The sequence below is a fragment of the Pelophylax lessonae genome (genome assembly GCF_965119305.1).
Source record: "Pelophylax lessonae genome assembly, chromosome: 2".
NCBI lineage: Eukaryota > Metazoa > Chordata > Amphibia > Anura > Ranidae > Pelophylax > Pelophylax lessonae.
In genome coordinates, this window is record NC_138769.1 from 347,641,790 (window position 1) to 347,662,418 (window position 20,629).

A 20,629-nucleotide genomic window follows, 5' to 3' on the forward strand; every position below is an offset into this window, starting at 1 on the left:
TAGGCAACTTAATGTGGTAGTATACCGATTTTTGTGACTTTTACCTACAGGTAAGCCTATAATAAGGCTTACCTGTAGGTACAATTAAATCTCCTAAATCTGCATGGTTTAAGAGATATTTGCACTGCATGCAGCTGCTGACGCTAGTGGCGCAGGCGCTCTGAAGGTCCGGAGGACCTTCAGAGTTCCTTGCCAGGAAGGTGCCGGAAAGTTAAAACCCCACGCTCATGCGCGGGGTGACGTCATCGCGGCTCCGGCCACTCACAGCGCCGGAGCCGCCGAACCCGGAAGAGACCCAGAGGGATCATGTCCGCTCCCACAGCGGTGTCCGGGGGTCCGTGTCGGGGCTTCGTTTTAAGGTAAGTATTTCATAATGAGCTAATATGCATTGCATACTAGCTCATTATGCCTTTGTCTTGCGGGGTTTTTTTTTTTTTTAGAGTATATTACCGCTTTAACAAATATTGACCCAGTGCCATGTTCAAGTAGAACTGGGTAAATAATGGTATGTCAACCCTTCATTAAAAAGTATAGCCCAGTAGAAAGGGAGTTTCATTTTTTTAAAAGTAGAAATTAAAAATAGAAATAGGTATTGAAATCCATTGAGCATTCTGCTAGTTTTTCTCTCAACAGCCAAACATATTCAAGGCTTAAAGTACATCTTTTACAGCATTGACTGATTAAAGTATGTAAAGACACAATTTTTTGTTTTCAATTAGATAGAGTAGAAAAGGGTTGAGAGTGAGACCTCTATCGGATTATCTTTTGCTTTCCTTGTCCCACTGGGGAGATGTACCTTCACTTTATGTTCTTGAGAGGCAACAGGAAATAATAGGAACTCCAAAATGAGGGAAATTCTCATCTTGAATTGTTGCCACCATAACATTTGTCCTGGTTGAATGATTTTCCCATATCTCTTGCTCAGATGACAACTCCAACATGTTGGGTTTTCCCTAACTTTCTATCTGATAGACCAGCAAGAAAATATAGAAGTGAATCTTCCCAACACAGATACAACAATAAAAATATAAATGAGGATCTAATCTTTTCTAACTCTTAAAAAAATGTTTTGCCTTCACCTTAAGGCTATTACCAGTTTACTAATCATGAACAAATCTATGCACTATGTTGCATGAACACACCTATGTTTTTGTACCCTGTGTTCCTAAGAGTATATATATACACAGAGCCTGTGTTGTGGAGGTAGCAATTTGTATACAATATTTTTTTAACTAGGTGGCAATTCAAAATTTTCCTAATGAGCTTTTTCTAATGGTGGTATAATCAAATCATCTATCAGATTCCTCAATACAAGCACACAAGGGCAATTTTTGTATACTGTACCACAACATAAAAAAAGAAAGAAACACCCACTTGTAAAATGTAAATGCGAATGAATTGCTCACATTAACCAATTAGATTTCATGTATTCTTTGAAAAATAGAACTCAATAGTGATAACAAGGAGCTATGAGCTCCTGCTATTTTTATTTTTTTTTTAAATACATTTCAAGTTAACCACTTCTGGACCGGAAGGTTTTACCCCCTTAATGACAAGGCCATTTTTTTTGATACGGCACTGCATTATTTTAACTGAAAATCGCGTGGTCTTGCAACGCATTACCTAAATTGATGTCCTTTTTTTTGCCCACAAATAGAGCTTTCTTTTGGTGGTATTTGATAACCTCTGCGATTTTTATTTTTTGCACTATAAACAAAAAAAGAGTGACAATTCTGAAAAAAAAAAACAATATTTTTTACTTTCTGCTATAAAACATTCCCAATAAAAAATAAATTCTAGTTTTTTTCATCATTTTAGGTCAATATGTATTCTGTACATATTTTGGGTAAAAAGAAATCCCAATAAGTGTATGTTGATTAGTTTGCGCAAAAGTTATTGCGCCTACAAACTAGGGGAAAGATTTATGTCATTTTTATTTATTTATTTATTTATATTTTACTAGTAATGGTGGCGATCAGAGATTTTTAGCAGGACTGCGACATTGCAGTGGAGAGATTGGACACCTAACTAACATTTTTGACACTTTTGGGGAACCAATGACATTACTACAGTAATCAGTGCTAAAAATATGCACTGTTACTGTACTAATGACAATGGCGGGGAAGGGATTAACACCAGGGGCGATCAAAGGGTTAAATGTGTCCCTAGGGGGTGCTTTCTAACTGTGTAGGGGATGGGCTTGCTGAATAAACAGAGAGACCTGTGTTCCTAAATAAGAGGAACACAGGATCCCTGTGTTCATTACTGAAAGGACAGCGGTCTGCGTTCTGGGGTTCCTGGTGGACATCGTGGATGCCGGATCCACTGATTGGCTCCTCCTGTAGCCAATCTGGGCATGCGCATGCCCCCAATAGCAGTCCCACGAACAACATACAGTATTTTTTTTTTACCTTAATGCATTAAGGTATAAATCTTTCTAGTTTCAGCTCTCCCCCAGCCCCCCCTCCCCCCCAAGCCAAATCTAGATCCAGCGATGGTTATGAAAGCAAAGGCTCTCCTTATTGGCTCACACAGCAGCAGGAGCCATTGGCTCCTGCTGCTGGCAATCACAGCCAATCACAGCCAGTGAGGCAATGAGGAAAGAGTGGGTAGTGGAACCGAGCCCAGCTCCGTGTGTGAATGGAAAGTGCCCATTCACAGGAGTGCGACTTGGGACCTGGGACCCAAGAGGCTTGCCATTGGGGAACTTGACGGAGGGGAGTAGCCAGGGGCACAGAGCAGGTAACTATATTATGTTTGTTATTTAAAAAAAAATAACATGAGAACCTTTAGAATCACTTTAGTTGCTCACACAGGGGGTTCCAAAGAAATCAAAAGGCATTTTACCACTATGCATAAGAATTTTGTCTACAGAGACACCTTCTTACAGTGTGGGGAAAGTTACTGGTCTCTGGCCAAAAAAAACCCAGCTCTATGGAATGAACTTTTTATTTTGACATTTGATACTATGAGGGATATTAATCTTTGCTGACTAGCTCAAATATATATATACTCTTAAGACCTTGATGTTATTTTTCTTTTAAGAAGATTTGAAATATTGATTTGGTTTGATTTTCTGTAAAGAGTATAAAACTGCAAGATTTAAACCACAGCAATGTTCTTTTTTTTTTTTCCAAAAAGAACAGCGATGTTCTATACATCCTGCTGACCTAAGAGAATGTACTGCTTGCAATTTTCACTATTATGGATATGTTAATCAAATCATAAGACAATGAAGTAATTGTCAGGGGATTGTCTAAAGAGTTACTATATGTACAGTAAGTGGCATTAAACTTGTATTGAATTGTCAATGTAATGAGCTTCATTAATTGGTCTACATACAGTTACTTAGTTACATAGTAGTTGAGGTTCAATAAAGACAATAGAGTCTTTATTGTATACATACAGTTAATGATAATAAATATTGTAGATCAGAATTTGAATGTTGTTGGTTTTCGTGCTGGGGTACCAAAATTACCCTTTTTTACAAGTGCAACACAAAACAAGGTTCTCTTTTCACCTGCTGACATTTGGATAGTCTGATGTATACTTACATTTTTTTGGGGAACAAGAATAATGATGCACTATTCCCTCCAGTAAGCACAAGGATAATGGTCTTTGGGTTGCCCCATTCATTCCCTCCTACTGTATATAAAAGAAGCTAAAAGTGTTTTTTTTTTTAACATAGTTACTTAGTTACATAGTAGTTGAGGTTCAATAAAGACAATAGTCCATCCAGTTCAACCTGTGTAGGTGTGTGTGGCCATAATCATTTCCCATAATCCTGAATGTTTTGATCCTTGAGATGTATGTCCAAGAGTCTTTTAAATGTAGCCAAACTCCCTGCAGTTATCACCATTTGTGGCAGAGAATTCCACAGTCTTGCAGCCTTACTGTAAAGAACCCACTGCGCAGTCTGAGGTTAAAACGCTTCTCTTCTAATCGCATTGTATGTAATGTCCCCTCTCAGGCGTCTCTTCTCAAGGGAGAATAAATCAAGTGCTTGTAAGCGCTCTTCATAATTAAGGCCCTCCAATCCCCTAATTAGTTTAGTTGCCATTCTCTGGACTCTCTTCAGCTCCAACACATCCCTTCTGAGGGCTGGCGAACAGAACTGGACAGAATACTCCAGATGCAGTCGGACCAGAGTTTTATAAAAAGGTAGGATTATAGTTTTATCTCTGGAATACATCCCCTTCCTTATGCATGCTAATATTCTATCGGCTTTGGCAACTGCAGCTTGACATTGCATGCTATTGCTAAGTCTATCTTCCACTAAGACTCCCAGATCTTTCTCCATTTTTGATTCCCCCAGAGGTTCCCCCCTAAAGTGTATTGTGACTTTATGTGTATATAATTGGTAAAAAGGCGCTGGTAATCTTTTAAAGTGCTAAATACAAATACTAAATTATTTTCATAAAAATCCAATAAAATTATATAATCAATATTATAGTAAAAGTGCACGTGCTGTACTGTACTTGGTGCAAAAAAAAAAAAAAAAATTATTGCAAATCAAAGTGCTTACTAGTGCATCAACTTAGTAAATTAAGGTGCAAGTGCTAACCTTTACTTGTGCAAAGATTATTGCAAATCAGGAAAAGTGCTTCATAGTGCATCCACAAATAAATTAAAACACAAGTGATATATACCTTTAAATTATATCAACATTAGATTTACAGTGCTCTAAAAAAATGTGATTAAAGTGTCTCTAATATATTTGGTAATCCTGAGCAATTCATGCAACAAAGGAGTGCTTGTGTAAACTTGATTGTTTAGATCTATAGTGCTCCAGGTGCTGGGGTGTGCCACACGTTGCCTCTTACCAGATTATGGCAGGTCACAAGGACCCCCAACGCCTGTGATCCCTTTAAATGGGTGGATCAGACCTCTCCTCGGCTTCTTATCCAGAATATCCTGCTCCTACGTTACTCGTACGTGGACAATGCAGTCCGCACATATAAAGATATGGAAGATAGCTGTGCTGGGAACTTGGCCTGCTCTGATCCAATGATCAGACTTGTCCTGACACACCCTCCCTGCAGAGCCTTTAACTGGGTAGCTCAGTGTACTGTTGCTGCTCTTCCCCCAGCTGTTATGCAGCTGAGAACATAGGGAATGTGACCAGCTGTGTGCCTGAGCACTATAATGTGACATGTAGTGGCATCTTCTGACCCAAGAACAGATATTGAGCTGTCATTTGGAGTAGTAGCAGCCAGTTCCCTTTGATGGATGTATAAACAACCTTTAGGTCCAAATATCTGTAATGGTTGACTGGTTAGCGCTTGGGCTCGCTCCCTAATCTGACCATGAACCTTTATAATCCGGGCAATGGGCTGGGTAACATCAAGCCTTTGACTTCCAATTAGCACAGGCATGCCACATTAAACTTAATTTGCCATGTAGTTGCCCACTCTGTTATTTTGTTTATTTTGTTCAGGTCATTCTGTAAGATTTCTTCCTCACGATGTGAAGTTATTGCCCTGCTTACTTTCGTGTCATCTGCAAAAACTGAGATCGAGCTAATGATCCCGCCTCAATGCTATTTATGAATAAATTGAACAAAAATTGGTCCCAGGATTGAGCCTTGGGGGACCCCACTTACCACCCCAGTCTGAGTATGCGTTATTTATTACCACCCTTTGGACATGCCCCTTTAATCTGTTCTGTATCCAAGAGAAAACCTTGTGGTCGATGTCTGCTGACTTAATTCTATAAATTAATCGTTTGTGGGGAACTGTATCAAACACCTTAGCAAAATCCAGGTACACCACATACACAGGTCTCCCCCTATCTAGCTCACAGCTCACCTCCTCATAGAATGTTAACAGATTGGTTTGACAAGAACGCCCTTTAGTAAACCCATGCTGATTACTGCTGATGATGTTGTTGTCTTTAGCAAACTCTTGGATATAGTCCCTTATCATCCCTTCCAGAAGTTTACATACTATTGACGTCAGGCTGACCGGCCTATAATTTCCTGGGATATGCCTCTGCCCTTTTTTGAATATCAGTATCACGTTAGCTTTCCTCCAGTCACCTGGTACAGTTCCTGTCAAAATACTGTCTGCAAAGATCAGGAACAGTGGTCTAGATATAACATTACTGAGTTCTTTGAGTATTCTCTATGATGTACGCCATCCTTGGCTGGTGATTTACTTGTGTTAATTTTATCCAGCCTTTCCCTGATTTCACCCTCTGTTAGCCATGGCAGCAAGTCCAGTGAAGTACTGCTAACCATACAGTCGTGTTCAGTGTACCCCTCCTTTTCTTGTGTAAAGACTGAGGAGAAGAAAGCACTGTTGCCTTTTCAGTGTCTTCTGTAACCATCCTCCCATCATCGTTAATTATGTGTGCAACATGCTCTGACCTCATTTTTTTGCTGTTGATATATTTAAAGAATTTCTTAGTGTTCTTTTTACTATCCTCCGCTATTTGTCTCTCAAAGTTAATTTTTGCCATTTTGATTTCGTATTTACATTTCTTATTTGATTCCTTGTATTGCTAGTAAGCCGATAATGTGCCCTCCGAATTATATTCCTTGAAAGCTATTTTTTTTCCCTAATAACTTTAGTTACATTACGGTTTACCCAGCCATGTTTAGCTTTGTCTCTTCTAAATTTATTTCCCATAGGAATGCACTGTGAGATGCATTTGTTTAATATGTTCCTAAAGCAATCCCATTTTTCCTCCGTGGTCAGTGTTCCTAGGGTTTGGTCCCAGTTTATTTCCTCTATCATTGAGCACAGTTTGGGAAAGGTTGTCCTTCTGAAGTTTAGGGTTCTTATGTTGCCCTCTTGCCTTGCTATATTGTGCTTTACGCTAAATGTGATCATTGTGATTGCTAGAACCCAGGTTGTCCCAGACTCCAACATCTGAGATTATGTGTGGGTCATTAGTAATTAATAGATCCAGCACTGCATTCTTTCTAGTAGGAGAATCCCCCAACTGAGATGTGTAGTTGTCCTGTAAGGTCTCCATGAAGAGACGGGCCTTAAGTGAGTTTGCAGTCCCCTCTTCCCAGTCAATGTTGGGATAATTGAAGTCCCCTAATATGATGACTGATCCCAGCTTTGCCGCGTTACCCAAAAGTGATATAAATTTCAGCTCTACCTCCTCCCTACCTCCTTAACAAGCTGAGGTACCTCCACCCCCCCCCTCTAGTATTTCTCAAAAATGATGGAGAGTTGCCAAGGATAGTTGCTGTCTCATATAACATGCATCTTGAGGTATAACCATTTTTGCTGAGAACAAAAAACAATTCTCTTCAGGTCATTTATATATATTTAATGAAATTTCACAAACTTTTTTGCATTTACCATTAGGGATGAACAAAGCTGAGAGTTTTCTTTTTCCTAAAATATTGATGAAAATCAGGGACTATCTGTGAAATATCCAGTCATTTTTGCAAAATACACTGGAGTCAGTGGTGCAGGTGAAATTAAGATGGTTTTAGATGGTGTTTAAGGGTGTAGTGAAGTGTCCCTCTTTAGTTACGGTTTTTTCACAGAAAGAAAAAAGTAGGTGAAAGAGCAAATTATAGATTTTTCCAACCAAATTTCTCCTAAACAGCTCACTGAGGGCTGGTTCACACCAGAACATGGTGCAGGAAATGCGAATTCTGTGCATGTTTCCCACACTGCAGGTGAATGTGCTGCCCTTGCGATCAGCATGCAGATGCCAATGTAATGGCATCCTGAACTCAGTTCCCAAGCGCAATGCGCTTGCGGGAACCAAATCACATTATACCGCAGTACCATGTGGTTTTGTGCAATGTGTTTTTAAAAGTAATGTAAACACTACTTTTTGCATGGTTCAATGCATTTTGCAGCCCATTCAAAAAATAGGCTGTCACAAAGCAATACATGGGAACGCTATGTAAATCAAATGCCATTCTATTGTTGTGTTCCCATGGCAACTTATAAAAGCTGTTACCCTAAGATTTTGTGCCTGATCTATCAACAAAGTAAGTTACATTTATTAGGTGTAAAGACTTCTACAGATGGAAAAAAAATGCCTTTTTACCAGCCTTTAACTCTTTTTCTGCAGCCAATAGTTGTAAAATGAACAAAGTATCCTGATTTCTATGGGAAACAAAGCCCTTGCATACCATGCACACATAAAAGCACACACACACACATACATGTATATTCTCTTAAATTAATGTGTCTTATTATTCAAAACTACATTTATTCAGGAACTATTAAATACATTTATTTAACTAAACAAAAGTCACACTATGTGTTTGAAGAAATCCATTATTTATATATATATATATATATATATATATATATATATATATATATATATATATATATACAGTGTCTCACAAAAGTGAGTACACCCCTCACATTTTTGTAAATATTTTATTATATCTTTTCATGTGACTACACTGAAGAAATTACACTTTGCTACAATGTAAAGTAGTGAGTATACAGCTTGCATAACAGTGTACATGTACTGTCCCCTCAAAATAACAACACACAGCTATTAACATTTAAACCACTGGCAACAAAAGTGAGTACACCCCTAAGTTAAAATGTCCAAATGGGTCCCAAAGTGTTAATATTTTGTGTGGCCACCATTATTTTCCAGCACTGCCTTAACCCTCTTGGGCATGGAGTTCACCAGAGCTTCACGGGTTGCCACTGGAGTCCTCTTCCACTCCTCCATGATGACGTCACGGAGCTGGTGGATGTTAGAGACCTTGCGCTCCTCCAACTTCCATTTGAGGATGCCCCACAATTGCTCAATAGGGTTTAGGGCTGTAGACATACTTGGCCAGTCCATCACCTTTACCCTCAGCTTCTTTAGCAAGGCAGTGGTCATCTTGGAGGTGTGTTTGGGGTCGTTATCATGTTCGAATACTGCCCTGCGGTCCAGTCTCCGAAGGGAGGGGATCATGCTCTGCTTCAGTATGTCACAGTACATGTTGGCATTCATGGTTCCCTCAATTAACTGTAGCTCCCCAGTGCCCGCAGCACTCATGTAGCTCCAGACCCATGACACTCCCACCACCATGCTTGACTGTAGGAGGCTTTCTTCTGGGATGACAACATGCAGACCAATTTAATGCAGTGTGCAGATTATGGTCTGAGCACTGACAGGCTGACCCCAGACCTCTTCAACCTCCGCAGCAATGCTGGCAGCACTCATATGTCTATTTCTCAAGACAACCTCTGGATATGATGCTGAGCACATGCACTCAACTTATTTTGTTGACCATGTTCCGAGTGGAAACTGTCCTGTTAAACCGCTGTATGGTCTTGGCCACCATGCTGCAGCTCAGTTTCAGGGTCTTGGCAATCTTCTTATAGCCTAGGCCATCTTTATGTAGAGCAACAATTATTTTTTTTCAGAATTTCCAGTGACAAGTATGAGAGAGTGAGAGTGATAACACCACATTTAACACACATGCTCCCCATTCACACCTGAAACCTTGTAACACTAACGAGTCACATGACACCGGGGAGGGAAAATGGCTAATTGGGCCCAATTTGGACATAGTCACTTAGGGGTGTACTCACTTTTGGTGTCAGTGGTTTAGACATTTATGGCTGTGTGTTAAGTTATTTTGAGGGGACAGCAAATTTACACTGTTATACAAGCTGTAAACTCACTACTTTACATTGTAGCAAAGTGTTATTTCTTCAGTGTTGTCACATGAAAAGATATAATAAAATATTTACAAAAATGTGAGGGGTGTACTCATTTTTGGGAGATACTGTATATTACAGCCAATATAGTAAATGTAAGTAGAAGAAAAGCCAGCTAGCTAATGAAGACATACAGGGGAAAGGTGCTGACAGCCTAATTAGTATTTCTCCTCATAAATGATATGAATAGAGACATAATGATGAATGGAAAGTGGGATTACACTGAATGAACCAGTCATACTGGTAAAGGTGCAGGAAGTGAAAAATTATATATGTGTATGGAAGCTGATTTTAGAAATTATACCTATTTAAAAATCAGGTATAAAAGAGAAATATTACGTAAGTTTGAAAAGCTGCAGATACTTTTTTGATCAGGCATATACATTAAATAAAATATATCTTCTCCTTCAGTGAGCATTCTGCAAGCTTCGGTACCTGCAGGGGAAGCTTAACTCATCTATTCCCTGGTGCTGTGACATAGTGAAGCACTAACAAAGGTATTTGGGCTATTGGGCCCATTGATGGAACTGGGAGCTCTAAACCTGACTCAGAAATGCTTGTCTCTTTATCTCAATGGAAAAATGTATCTGATGTGTTTATTTGTTAGAAAAAGCTTTCTGGATAGCAAAGCATTTAAATTTGTGAAACATTTTTATTTAGCAGGATGTTATCAATATTTTAGATATTTTTGAGGCACTGGTTCATATTTACAATTGTTTCCCATAACAATTAAGCTGATCTGATATCATTATGTCTGCAAACTTATATGCAGTGGGAGGCTTCTACTGACCATCACGTTTGATGTTAAAGTGATACTAAAGGCTTGATTTTTTATTTTATTTTATAAAATAAAAAAAGAGGTTTATACTTACCTGTTCTGTGCAATGGTATTGCACACACCTCCTTTTCTGGAGTCCACTGCCAGCGCTCTCTGCTCCTTCTCTTCCCCAAATGCCCCCACAGCAAGCCAGCAATCATGCAGGTGTGTTCTCGAGCTGGGCTGTGTGCATCCATAGGTACGCACATGTTGCATATCGCCCCAGACCACCCCCTCGCTCCTTCCTCACAATAATAAAAAAGGATCAAGTTACCAGGCACAAAATTTGTACAAAAATCATATAAATTAAGTTTTGACTTGATACAGCACTGTCATCCCACAACCCCAAAAGCTTATAATCAGCTAAAATGAGAGGTTTTAGCTTCTGACAGCAGGTGGACAAAATCCAGATAAATTAATTTTTCTCTAGAGACAGAAACATTCCTCCTTTCTGAATGACGTGTCCTGAACAGTGAACAGTGAAAACAAGAGGATGTTCAATTAGTATTCAGTACAAGTGTGCCAGTGAGAGGGTGAAATACAGTCTGAACTGGGAGTGAACGTGCTGCTTGCTGTCTAATCAACAACACATTGTTATTACCTCGTCTCCCATCTTTCTAACAGGATTCTGCGTATCTGCTTAATTGAAAGAGTAGGAGGATGTGCTTTTTCATTACAAAGATGGGAAGCCTTTACATTTACTAGATGGATGCTTAGGAGAAAAGTCTTGCTTTTGCCACCAAGGATATACAAACAAACTCATATATATTTTAAAAGCTTTTGTAATGGTTGCATAACATAACCCAGTTCCCTGTGAATTTTGCTTCATCTAGCACAAGAAATCAGCTATCTCAAGCCTAGGTTAAAACTATGTTGAAGTGAGATATACTTTAAATGTATATATTATTAATGGACAAATGCTAAACAGTTTTCATAGAGCAGTTTTTCAGAGCAGTAAAGTTCATTATGAATGATGTTTAGTGTAGAATTAATAGAAATATATTTTGTAAATCAAGCTATGGCTAATTTGAATAAAATAGTTTAACCCCAAAAGAGGGATCTATTTCTAAAATCTAGGTAAGAAGTTTTTTTAAAACACTGCTCTAGTACAACATTATGGAATTCATTGATCTATACTGCGTTGCACATGTATAAAGATAGGTAATCATGAATACACGTGTAATTAAAGATGTATTAAATCATTAAATCATCAATTATCACGTGCATTAAATCATGTACATAGTTTTTGCTTTTACTAACAATTTTATTTTTTTGACCAAAGGAAGCCGGCTACACACATAACAGTCTGAGTATACATTGTAAACCAGTCATTCCCAACCAGGAATTTCATGAAACCTCAGGGTTCCTCCAGAGGTGGGTAGTGGTTCCTTGAGGACTGGCAGATTGACCTGCAATGTACCACAACCAACATCATTGGCCAGAGCCAAGAGCTTGATGCTAATGATTTTTTTTAGCATTCTGTAAGGATTCATCCTTTCCACTGGCAACCCATGTAAAATGCATTCTTTCTTAGATGTAGGGGGAGCTCCTCACTGACCATAATGTAAGGATATAAGGGTGCCTTTCGCCCACTAACCACCAATGTACATCTCTTCCACTAACAGCCAATTTAGGAGGACCCTTCACTAAATGCCAATGCAAGAAATTATTTTGCTACTGGCATTATTGTAAGGGAGTTGGTCTTGATTTATGGACATCATTTTTTTTTTTTTTTTGCGATTATTACTGAAAAGTATTTAATCATATAGAGCAGAGGCTGATAAAAATGATCCACCTTGGGTGTCATATATTCAAGATATGCCACATTCTTTACTCTTTTGTTCACTCTTATATTTTACAATAACTTATTTATCTTGCTAATGTGAAGCTATGGATAAAAATTTTAGCAGGGGTTGCCTGAGACCTGAACATTATTTTAAGGGTTCCTCTGGGGTAGAAAGGTTGAGAAAGGCTGATATAAGCAACTGTTTCTAAACAAATTGGCTGGCTAGCTAAGGAACAGCCAAACATAGTGAAGTTCAGAACAAGCCAAAGAAACCACACCAAAGCAGAACTCATATTTAACAGGTATAATACAATTAGGCTAAAAAGGGTCACAGAAATGGTTCACAGAACTTCCCCAGAAATTTGCTATGCTACTTGTGTGATTGGTTCACTGCTTTCTGGACTGAGCTACAAGTCAAATGGCAGGCATCCCTCCACCAACTCCTGTAAAATTAGTTTTGTTTTGTTTTTTTGGTCAGATAATTTCTAAGCAGTAAAAACCTGAGTAAAGGGTTGCAAATACGGGATGCAAATACTGCAGCTTCTCTCACAACAAAGTCAATATTGCTCATGTGACTGTAGTGAAGGGAAACTATCATTAAGGTATAAATTAGGGAAAGATAAAAAAAGTTCCAATAATGTGGCTGTGTGCCACCATCTTACAGTGATACTCCATCTACAAAAGTCAGTCAGGCTTTTACTGCTCTCTGTAATCTTGTTTGGGAGGTATTTTCTTATTTCCTGCCCTAGTAACTTTGGGGGTTGATTTACTAATGGCAAAAAAGCTGTTCACTTGGCAGGTGAAGCTATCTGTGTTGAAAGTGCTACTGCTCAAACGGCTGAATTTTGATCCGTCTGTGGCCTGCTTGGTTCACCCCTTTAGAAGAACAACACCGTTTATGGATTGATAGGTAATTAATATTACATATTAATATCTTTGTTTTGTTTTTGGGTTTAATAGAGCTTAACAAAAAGTTTTGACTATGCATACATTTTTAAACTTGACCTTTCTCATTTACTCTGATGCATTTTACCCGTTGTTTTTTTTTTTTCCATTTTAATAAATTAGCCCCTTGGTGTTGTTTAAATAACTATTGTTATAAAGAAATAATTAAGAATATAACACATACTTTGGACAATGAATACATACAGTATGTATATCATTCTGCATGGATTTCATTTAAACTTTGATTAATATGATATACAGAAGGGTTTATGAATAACTAATATGGTATTTCTGGAATTAAGTAAGATGAATTATAATTGGGAATCATGTGAAATACAGTTTTGCAAAAATATAATCATGCAAATGGAGTTTTGTATAATACAACGTGAAGCTATTTTATTGTAATGAACGGGGTCTTATGATGTGTAGCAATATACATGGGGAATGAGATAAGCTGGTGGGCCTGTTTTACTTGTCTCTTGAGCATCTAACACTGATTTAAGCAGACAAGTCTATAAATTATTAGATTAAAAAGGCTACTGGTGCAGTGGTCTGCCACATAGCCTTCGCTATTGTCATTCTCTGTGTGTATAGTTTAAGGCACCACATCACACACCACCTGCCTGCTAGAACATTTTATATATGCTGTTTATAACATATATTGTCAGGCTAACATTTAATGTGCATTTGATATACAGGTATAATGTATATAATGTACTATTCTCATACCATATTTAAATTTTTTGGTCAACCCAAAAAATGTTTTTTACGTTTTGGGTGGCATCTGTAAACTGCTATTCAGGTCCCTAGTAGTTAGATTAACCTCACATTCAATCCTACTGTTTCACTAGACAGGATGGGGGAATCTGCCACAGGGACACAGACCAGAATAAAAATTAGATAGGGGTTCTAACCTTCCCCTAGGCTAGGCATACACATTATGTCTTCTCTTATTCAGCCCTTTGGGTAAAACAAGAGAAATCTAATAGATCAATTTACTATAAACAACGTGGATGAAGGAATCTCCCCTGTCAGTTATTGCATTCTGACAGCCACTGCTACCAAGTCTAGCAAACATTGTCTGCTAACGGGTCCAACAGGACAGAGGGTCTAACACTTCTGAACTCCTTCTAAACAAAGTAAAAAGTTTTGGCTAGACATACACTTTACCTTACTGTAGAGGGCTATTGGGCTGCACATCATAATATACATTTAAAATCGAATAATGACAACATGGTGAATTCATCAATAGAGACAACACAAAAAAGCAATAATGAAACACAAATTCATAACATATACAGCTTCATGTATGAATAACAGTTTGTACTGTATAGATCTTGTTATACACAGTATCATGTACAAGCAATAATCTGTGCTGCATGGATCTCAATGCATTTCACAATATGTTTGATTTGCTTCATCAGGAGAAGCACAGATGTATATAAATAATACAGATGTTGAAAAAAAAATATAAATGATACAGCTCCTCTCCCCAACTCCTGGGGGAAAGATCTATGCACCTTAATTTTTTGGGGGGGATTTCCATGTCACCCTTGCTGACAATACATTATTTGAGGGGATGACTGTTTTGATGCTACAGACCTTTGTTTGATCATTTGCAATGATTCGAATTGCTGTATCATTTATATACACCTGTGCTTCTCCTGATGAAGTAAATCAAACATTTTGTGAAACGCGTTGAGATCCATGCAGCACAGATTGTTGCTTGTACATTATACTATACAATACAAACTGTTATCCATACATTAAGCTGTATATGTTATGAATTTGGGTTTCATTATTATTTTGTTGTGTTGTCTCTATTGATGAATTCACCATGTTGTCATTTTAGGATTTTAAATGTATATTATGATGTGCAATAAACTTGTATATTTTTAATATTTGGTATGTATCTCTTTAAAAGTTCTGAGGGCCACTTTCTCTGTTTTTGTTTCCTGATCACTGACTCTGGCCATAAAAGGTTTTCCATCACTTTTAGGCTCTTGCAGATCCTTGGTTCAATGATTATGGAGTTAAGATCACAGCTTTAATATCTTGGCCTGTCACTTTTTCAGTGGCCATTACTTAGCACCAGCCATTCTTACCTCAGACAGACACCACTGCACTCCATGCACACCGTTCTTTTGTGGCAGGGACATGTTGAATTTTAAGAGATGTACACATTGGGATTTTTTGCCAATTTTTTCTCTTTACAAAACTAGTCAAATACAGGCTTTTTGCTAATGACGTAGAGTTGGGCTAACTGTGGCATTGTACGTACTTTTGGACTACCACTCGAATCTAGGTGGGTCATATACTGTATAATGGAGAAGTTTCAGATCCCAAAGTTTTAGGCAGTTTTTAACAAGAATAGAATGACTATGTTGCTCGGCTCACTTCATGGCTAAAGCTCACAGTTGTCACCTCTGGTGTTATAACCTTCCAGCTACTCTCCTGGCATTGGCTAGGGAAAGCCTGCAGCTGGCTGCATTCTCCCTAAAGGTACCAAATCTAAGAAAACAGAACACAATCCCTGCAATTCATAAAGAATGTTGTGGAAATTCTTTATAAATCCATCTCGCACTAGTAAGACAAATTGTGGAACTTGCAACAAATTAATGTAAGCATCAGTAAGGTGTATCAGAATCTGTCGCAACTCTAACAAAACTGTTAGACACATCTCTCCTATGAGGTGGTGGAGATTTAGGCTGCCCATACATGTTAAGTTTTCTAGTACAATTTTTCTTTAGATTTACCAAAAACCAAATAATATGAGGTCAAAACGAAACAACTTTCAATTGCATCCAATTAGGCAGGCCTTCGAACTACATAGTTCAAAGTAAATCTAAAGGAAAATTGTACAAGATAATTGAACATGCATGGCCAGCCTTACAGACAGAGAAACTATCTAAATAAGCTGGGAGAGTAATGGAAATGTATTAAATATCAGTTTCAGTTCAAGAGAGGCCTTAATATTTTCTCAAAGATGCAACACAAGCAACAATTTACTCCAACATAGAAAAGGTTTTATGTACTTCCACCTTCCTTGTCACCGGTATGTCCTAACTTTGTTACACGTTTCAGTGCTATTGATAAAATGTTGCAGGCATTGCATTAATTTGGTGCAAGGCTTCTGACTATATACACACTATGGAAATGTGTCACAAATGCCTTATTGAACCCTCAGACCCTTTCCAGAACCACTAGGTAGAACTTGCTCACTATATATTGCAACCCTCTTTATTCAGGCTCCTTTTAATACTATGGTCATTATGTGTGTCTCCTATTGTTGCACATTTGTAGTGGATTACAAATATATTTATCTTGATGGCAAGTGCGCCAATGCCAGACTCAAGGGCCCCACTACCGACAAATGTTGCTTATATTAACTCTGCTGGCAAGTGGCTAGTAAGGGATGAGCCGAACTGCCAAACCCCACTGAAATCAATGGTAGCCAAATCTGTCATAATAAAAATGCTAATAGGCAAGTGGTGTAAAAAAAATAGCACGAAGGGGTGTACAGATGCAAAAAAAAAAAATGCTTAATGCTTAATGAGATTAACAATGGGAAAAAGCATTTAAAATGGCAACAAAAAAAGGAAAAGCCCAAACAACTCTATTTTTACTTTTTCAAACAGCTGGCAATAAAGGGTTGTTTGAAACTGTATATTTTGTTTTCCTTTCACTTTTGCTGTAGCACATCCAATAGTAAGAATAAAATAAATAGCGTTGAGTTCCTCCCAAAATATATACCAGACCCACTGAGTCTGATATGGGTTTAAAGGAGGCACCTCACACAAAAAAATGTGTAAGATCCCCCAGGAAAGCATACCAGAACCATAGGGTATGGTTTGCATTTTGAGGTTGATCTCCATGAAAAATAAATGTGTGCAGTCCCCCTAAAAAAACATACCAGATCCTTAATCCAAGCATGCAGCCTGGCTGGCAAGGAAAAGGGGTGGGGTGGGGGTGGGATAAGGATGCACCTTCTGACCCATACCAGACTGCACGCCTTCAAAACGGGTGGGATCTCCCCCTGGCATTGCACCTTGCCCCTATGTTGATGAGGACAAAGGCTTTTTCCCTAAAACCCTGGCCAGTGATTGTGGGGGTTTGCAGGCAGGGGCCTTATTGGAATCTGAAAGCCCACTTTCATATTTAAGGGGTCCCGAGATACCTCTCCCCTTCATGAATATGTATGGGGCACATAGTACCTCTATTTACTCACAAAAAAAAAAGAAAAAAAGATGTAACCTAGAAACAAAGGCATCAAAACATTTGACAAGTCTTATTTAAAAAAAATAAAAAAAATAAATAAAAGTTTCTTATTGTAGATCCATTACCAACCATGATGCCAGTCGACTCACTGAAAAAAACACAGACGACCACGTCATACATCTAATTCCAAGGGAACCACTCCACTCCCAAACACCTGGACAGCCAAAGTTCATTCTGAACCTAGGTTTGGACTGAACCATTGGCTCATCTATATAGGCTATGGGCCTACACATTACAGATAGGTCATATTGTTATTTGCATTCTTTCACAATACAGTATTTCTTACCTTCGTCATTGCAGTTTTTAACCACTTGCCGACTGCCACACGACTATATACTGCGGCAGTCAGCCTCTCCTGGGCAAAGTGACGTATGGGTACGTCACTCGCCCACGAGCCTGTAGGGGGCGAGCGCCCCTGCTCGTTCCCTGCCATCCCCGCACGTTTTACCCGTGGCTCCGATGTCCGCCGGCCACTCGCGATCTCCCTCAGGAGAGGGAGAAAGACAGACAGCTGATGTAAACACAGCCATCTGTCATTCTCCCTTAGATCATCACAGAGGCTATGCGATCCTGCTATGTAGGATCGTATGTCTCTGTAGAGTTCTAACAAGCCACGCCCCCTAACAGTTAGAATAATGCCCCTAGGGACACACTTAACCCCTTGATCACCAATAAAGTTAGCCCCTTCCCTGCCAGTGTAATTTTGACAGCAACAGTGCATATGTATAGCACTGATTACTGTAGTAATGTCACTGGTACTCCCAAAAGTGTCAAAAATGTCAGTCAGGGGTCTGATCTGTCTGCCGCAATGTCGCAGTCCCGCAAAAAAAATCGCAGATCGCCACCATTACTAGTTAAAAAATAAAAATGACATAAATCTTTCCCGTAGTTAGTAAACGCAATAACTTTTGCGCAAACCAATTAAAATACACTTATTGATATTTTTTTTTACCAAAAATATGTAGCAGAAAACAAATTGGCCTAAAATGTTAAAAAATTTTGATTTTTACATTTTGTTTTTTGAGAATTTCATATAAAAAAATGTGAAAAATATTGTTATTTTTTCAAAATTGTCGCTATTTTTTTGTTTATAGTGCAAAAAAAATAAAAATGGCACGGGTGATCAAATACCGCCAAAAGAAAGCTCTGTTTGTGGGAAAAAAAGGACATCAATTTAATTTTGGTACAGCGTTGCATGACCACGCAATTGTCCGTTAAAGTCACGCAGTGCCAAATCGCAAAATAGGCCCTGGTCTTTGAGCAGCCAAATCCTCCAGGGCTTAAGTTGTTAAAGTCTCTAGGGTTGTTCCCCTATCATACACCTAATGTGCACCGGCAGGGCCATTCGCACGTGACAAAAGGGAAAGAACACAATTTCTATTCACCTCACTGTGTCCCTGGATATTTTGGTTTTTGCAAACCTGTTGACCCTGATATTGTCAATCCTGTTTAACTAATTTCTATCTCATATTGCTATTTTAATAAGGGCCCATGTATCACTACTGATGTGTCAGTGTATTGTTGAGTCCAGATACAGTCACCAATGGAAACAATAGGAGAACCCATCTTTTTCCAGCAGCTCCTGTGGTAGTCAGTAGGATATGTTCTACCAGCTCTTTCTCAGTGTTTGATGAAAAACTCATGTATACTTTCTTGCACATGTATACAATCTGTGCAGCATTGAATTACCCCTATGTGCAGTGTCATTGGTGTACATAAACCTTTCTGCATGCACATATTTTAGTGTGGTTTGCCATTATAGTATAGTATGAATTATACAATATGAGTGAAATGCACTGGTAATAAACTACATACCATAATAGTTAAAAATCTGTTTGTGAACACTAACTTTTCTAGTTAACACAGTGCTGCTTCCAGGCAGCAAGGGGACCGACATTTCCCTTCATTTGAAAGTCCAGATTGTCACAGCTGACTGGCACCCCTTTGACTCCAACAGTATATCACAATAGTGGTGAAATGGCAAATGGAAGCCGACACCACTATATCAAATGTGATATTAAAAAAAGTCTATTGAACTCTAATCAAATATGAAAAGCGCAAAGCTTTAATCCAATTTAATCCTTTCCAATCCGGTTAATGCTTTCTACATTTTGCATTAACCAAAAGGGCAACTTTTTTTTATCACGTTTCATTTGAAAGTGCTGCAGTCATCGAATAAATGTACTAATACTTCACATGCTTCCAGGTAATGTTGTTGACAACGCTGTGTAATATTACCAGTGGATAAGGTTTCTTTCGCACATCTTACTGTAAGCCTATTGACCATCATTCAGAATATAAGCACTGCCATATACAGTATATAAGTCATTTACTTTACTTTCAGGTTGATGGCATCATACAGAAGAGGCATTGCACCGCACACGGCTCTCTTTTATTTATTTGTTTTTTTTGCAGATGACTTACTATAGAATGCAAATTCAATAGCATTCTGGTATGATGTCATTTTTGTTCCATTTATTCAGACACAGAAAACATACCTATGTATTTATTCCTAGCAAGGGTTTTCTTTTTTTTTTTTTTTTTTCAAATCCAACTAGCTAATAAATTCAATGAGATTTATTACTGTGATTCACAATCCTATTTTACTGAAGACTATGGTTGTATATCTGTCAACGTACTGGACCCTAGACCCTTCTTTAGCTTTGAAATATTTTTGACAGGATCAAGAGGATAGCTGTTTGTAATATATTTTATATGTCCTGTCTGGTGACATTGTTGTATATACTGAAAATGGAATCCCAGATGGATTATGTGACGTGAGTCACTTTGGTTGAGGGGCTTGTGGAACCCAGATTGCTTCTGGGAGGTTGGGAGACTACTTCTCCAGCTTCCCCAGCCCCTCTTATGTGTAAGTCACCCTGTGTCTATTAGGGGCACAGGGTGACCAAAAACCCCAGTTGGGTGTGCACTAATCAGACTCACTGTGCAACCACACTGGACTCAGCCTTTTGTGTTACCCTGGTTATCCTGGGTTCTATATGTGTGGTTTGTGTTGAAAGAGTGAGGGGCTCTTCCACTTGAGACAATAATATTTCTGAACAATGTCCCTCAGGAAATATATAAAGATATATTGCAGATTGCTAGGATATTGCAGAAGCATTTCATAGACCCATGCTTGTGGGGTGGGGG

At 38.5% G+C, this 20,629-nt stretch overlaps 1 protein-coding gene across 1 annotated transcript in view; it reads right to left on the reverse strand.

Moving 5' to 3' along the window:
- Positions 1 to 20,629, reverse strand: part of EPHA10 (EPH receptor A10) — a 963,870-nt gene that overhangs the window by 299,726 nt on the left and 643,515 nt on the right. The gene's annotated exons all lie outside the window — the stretch shown is intronic.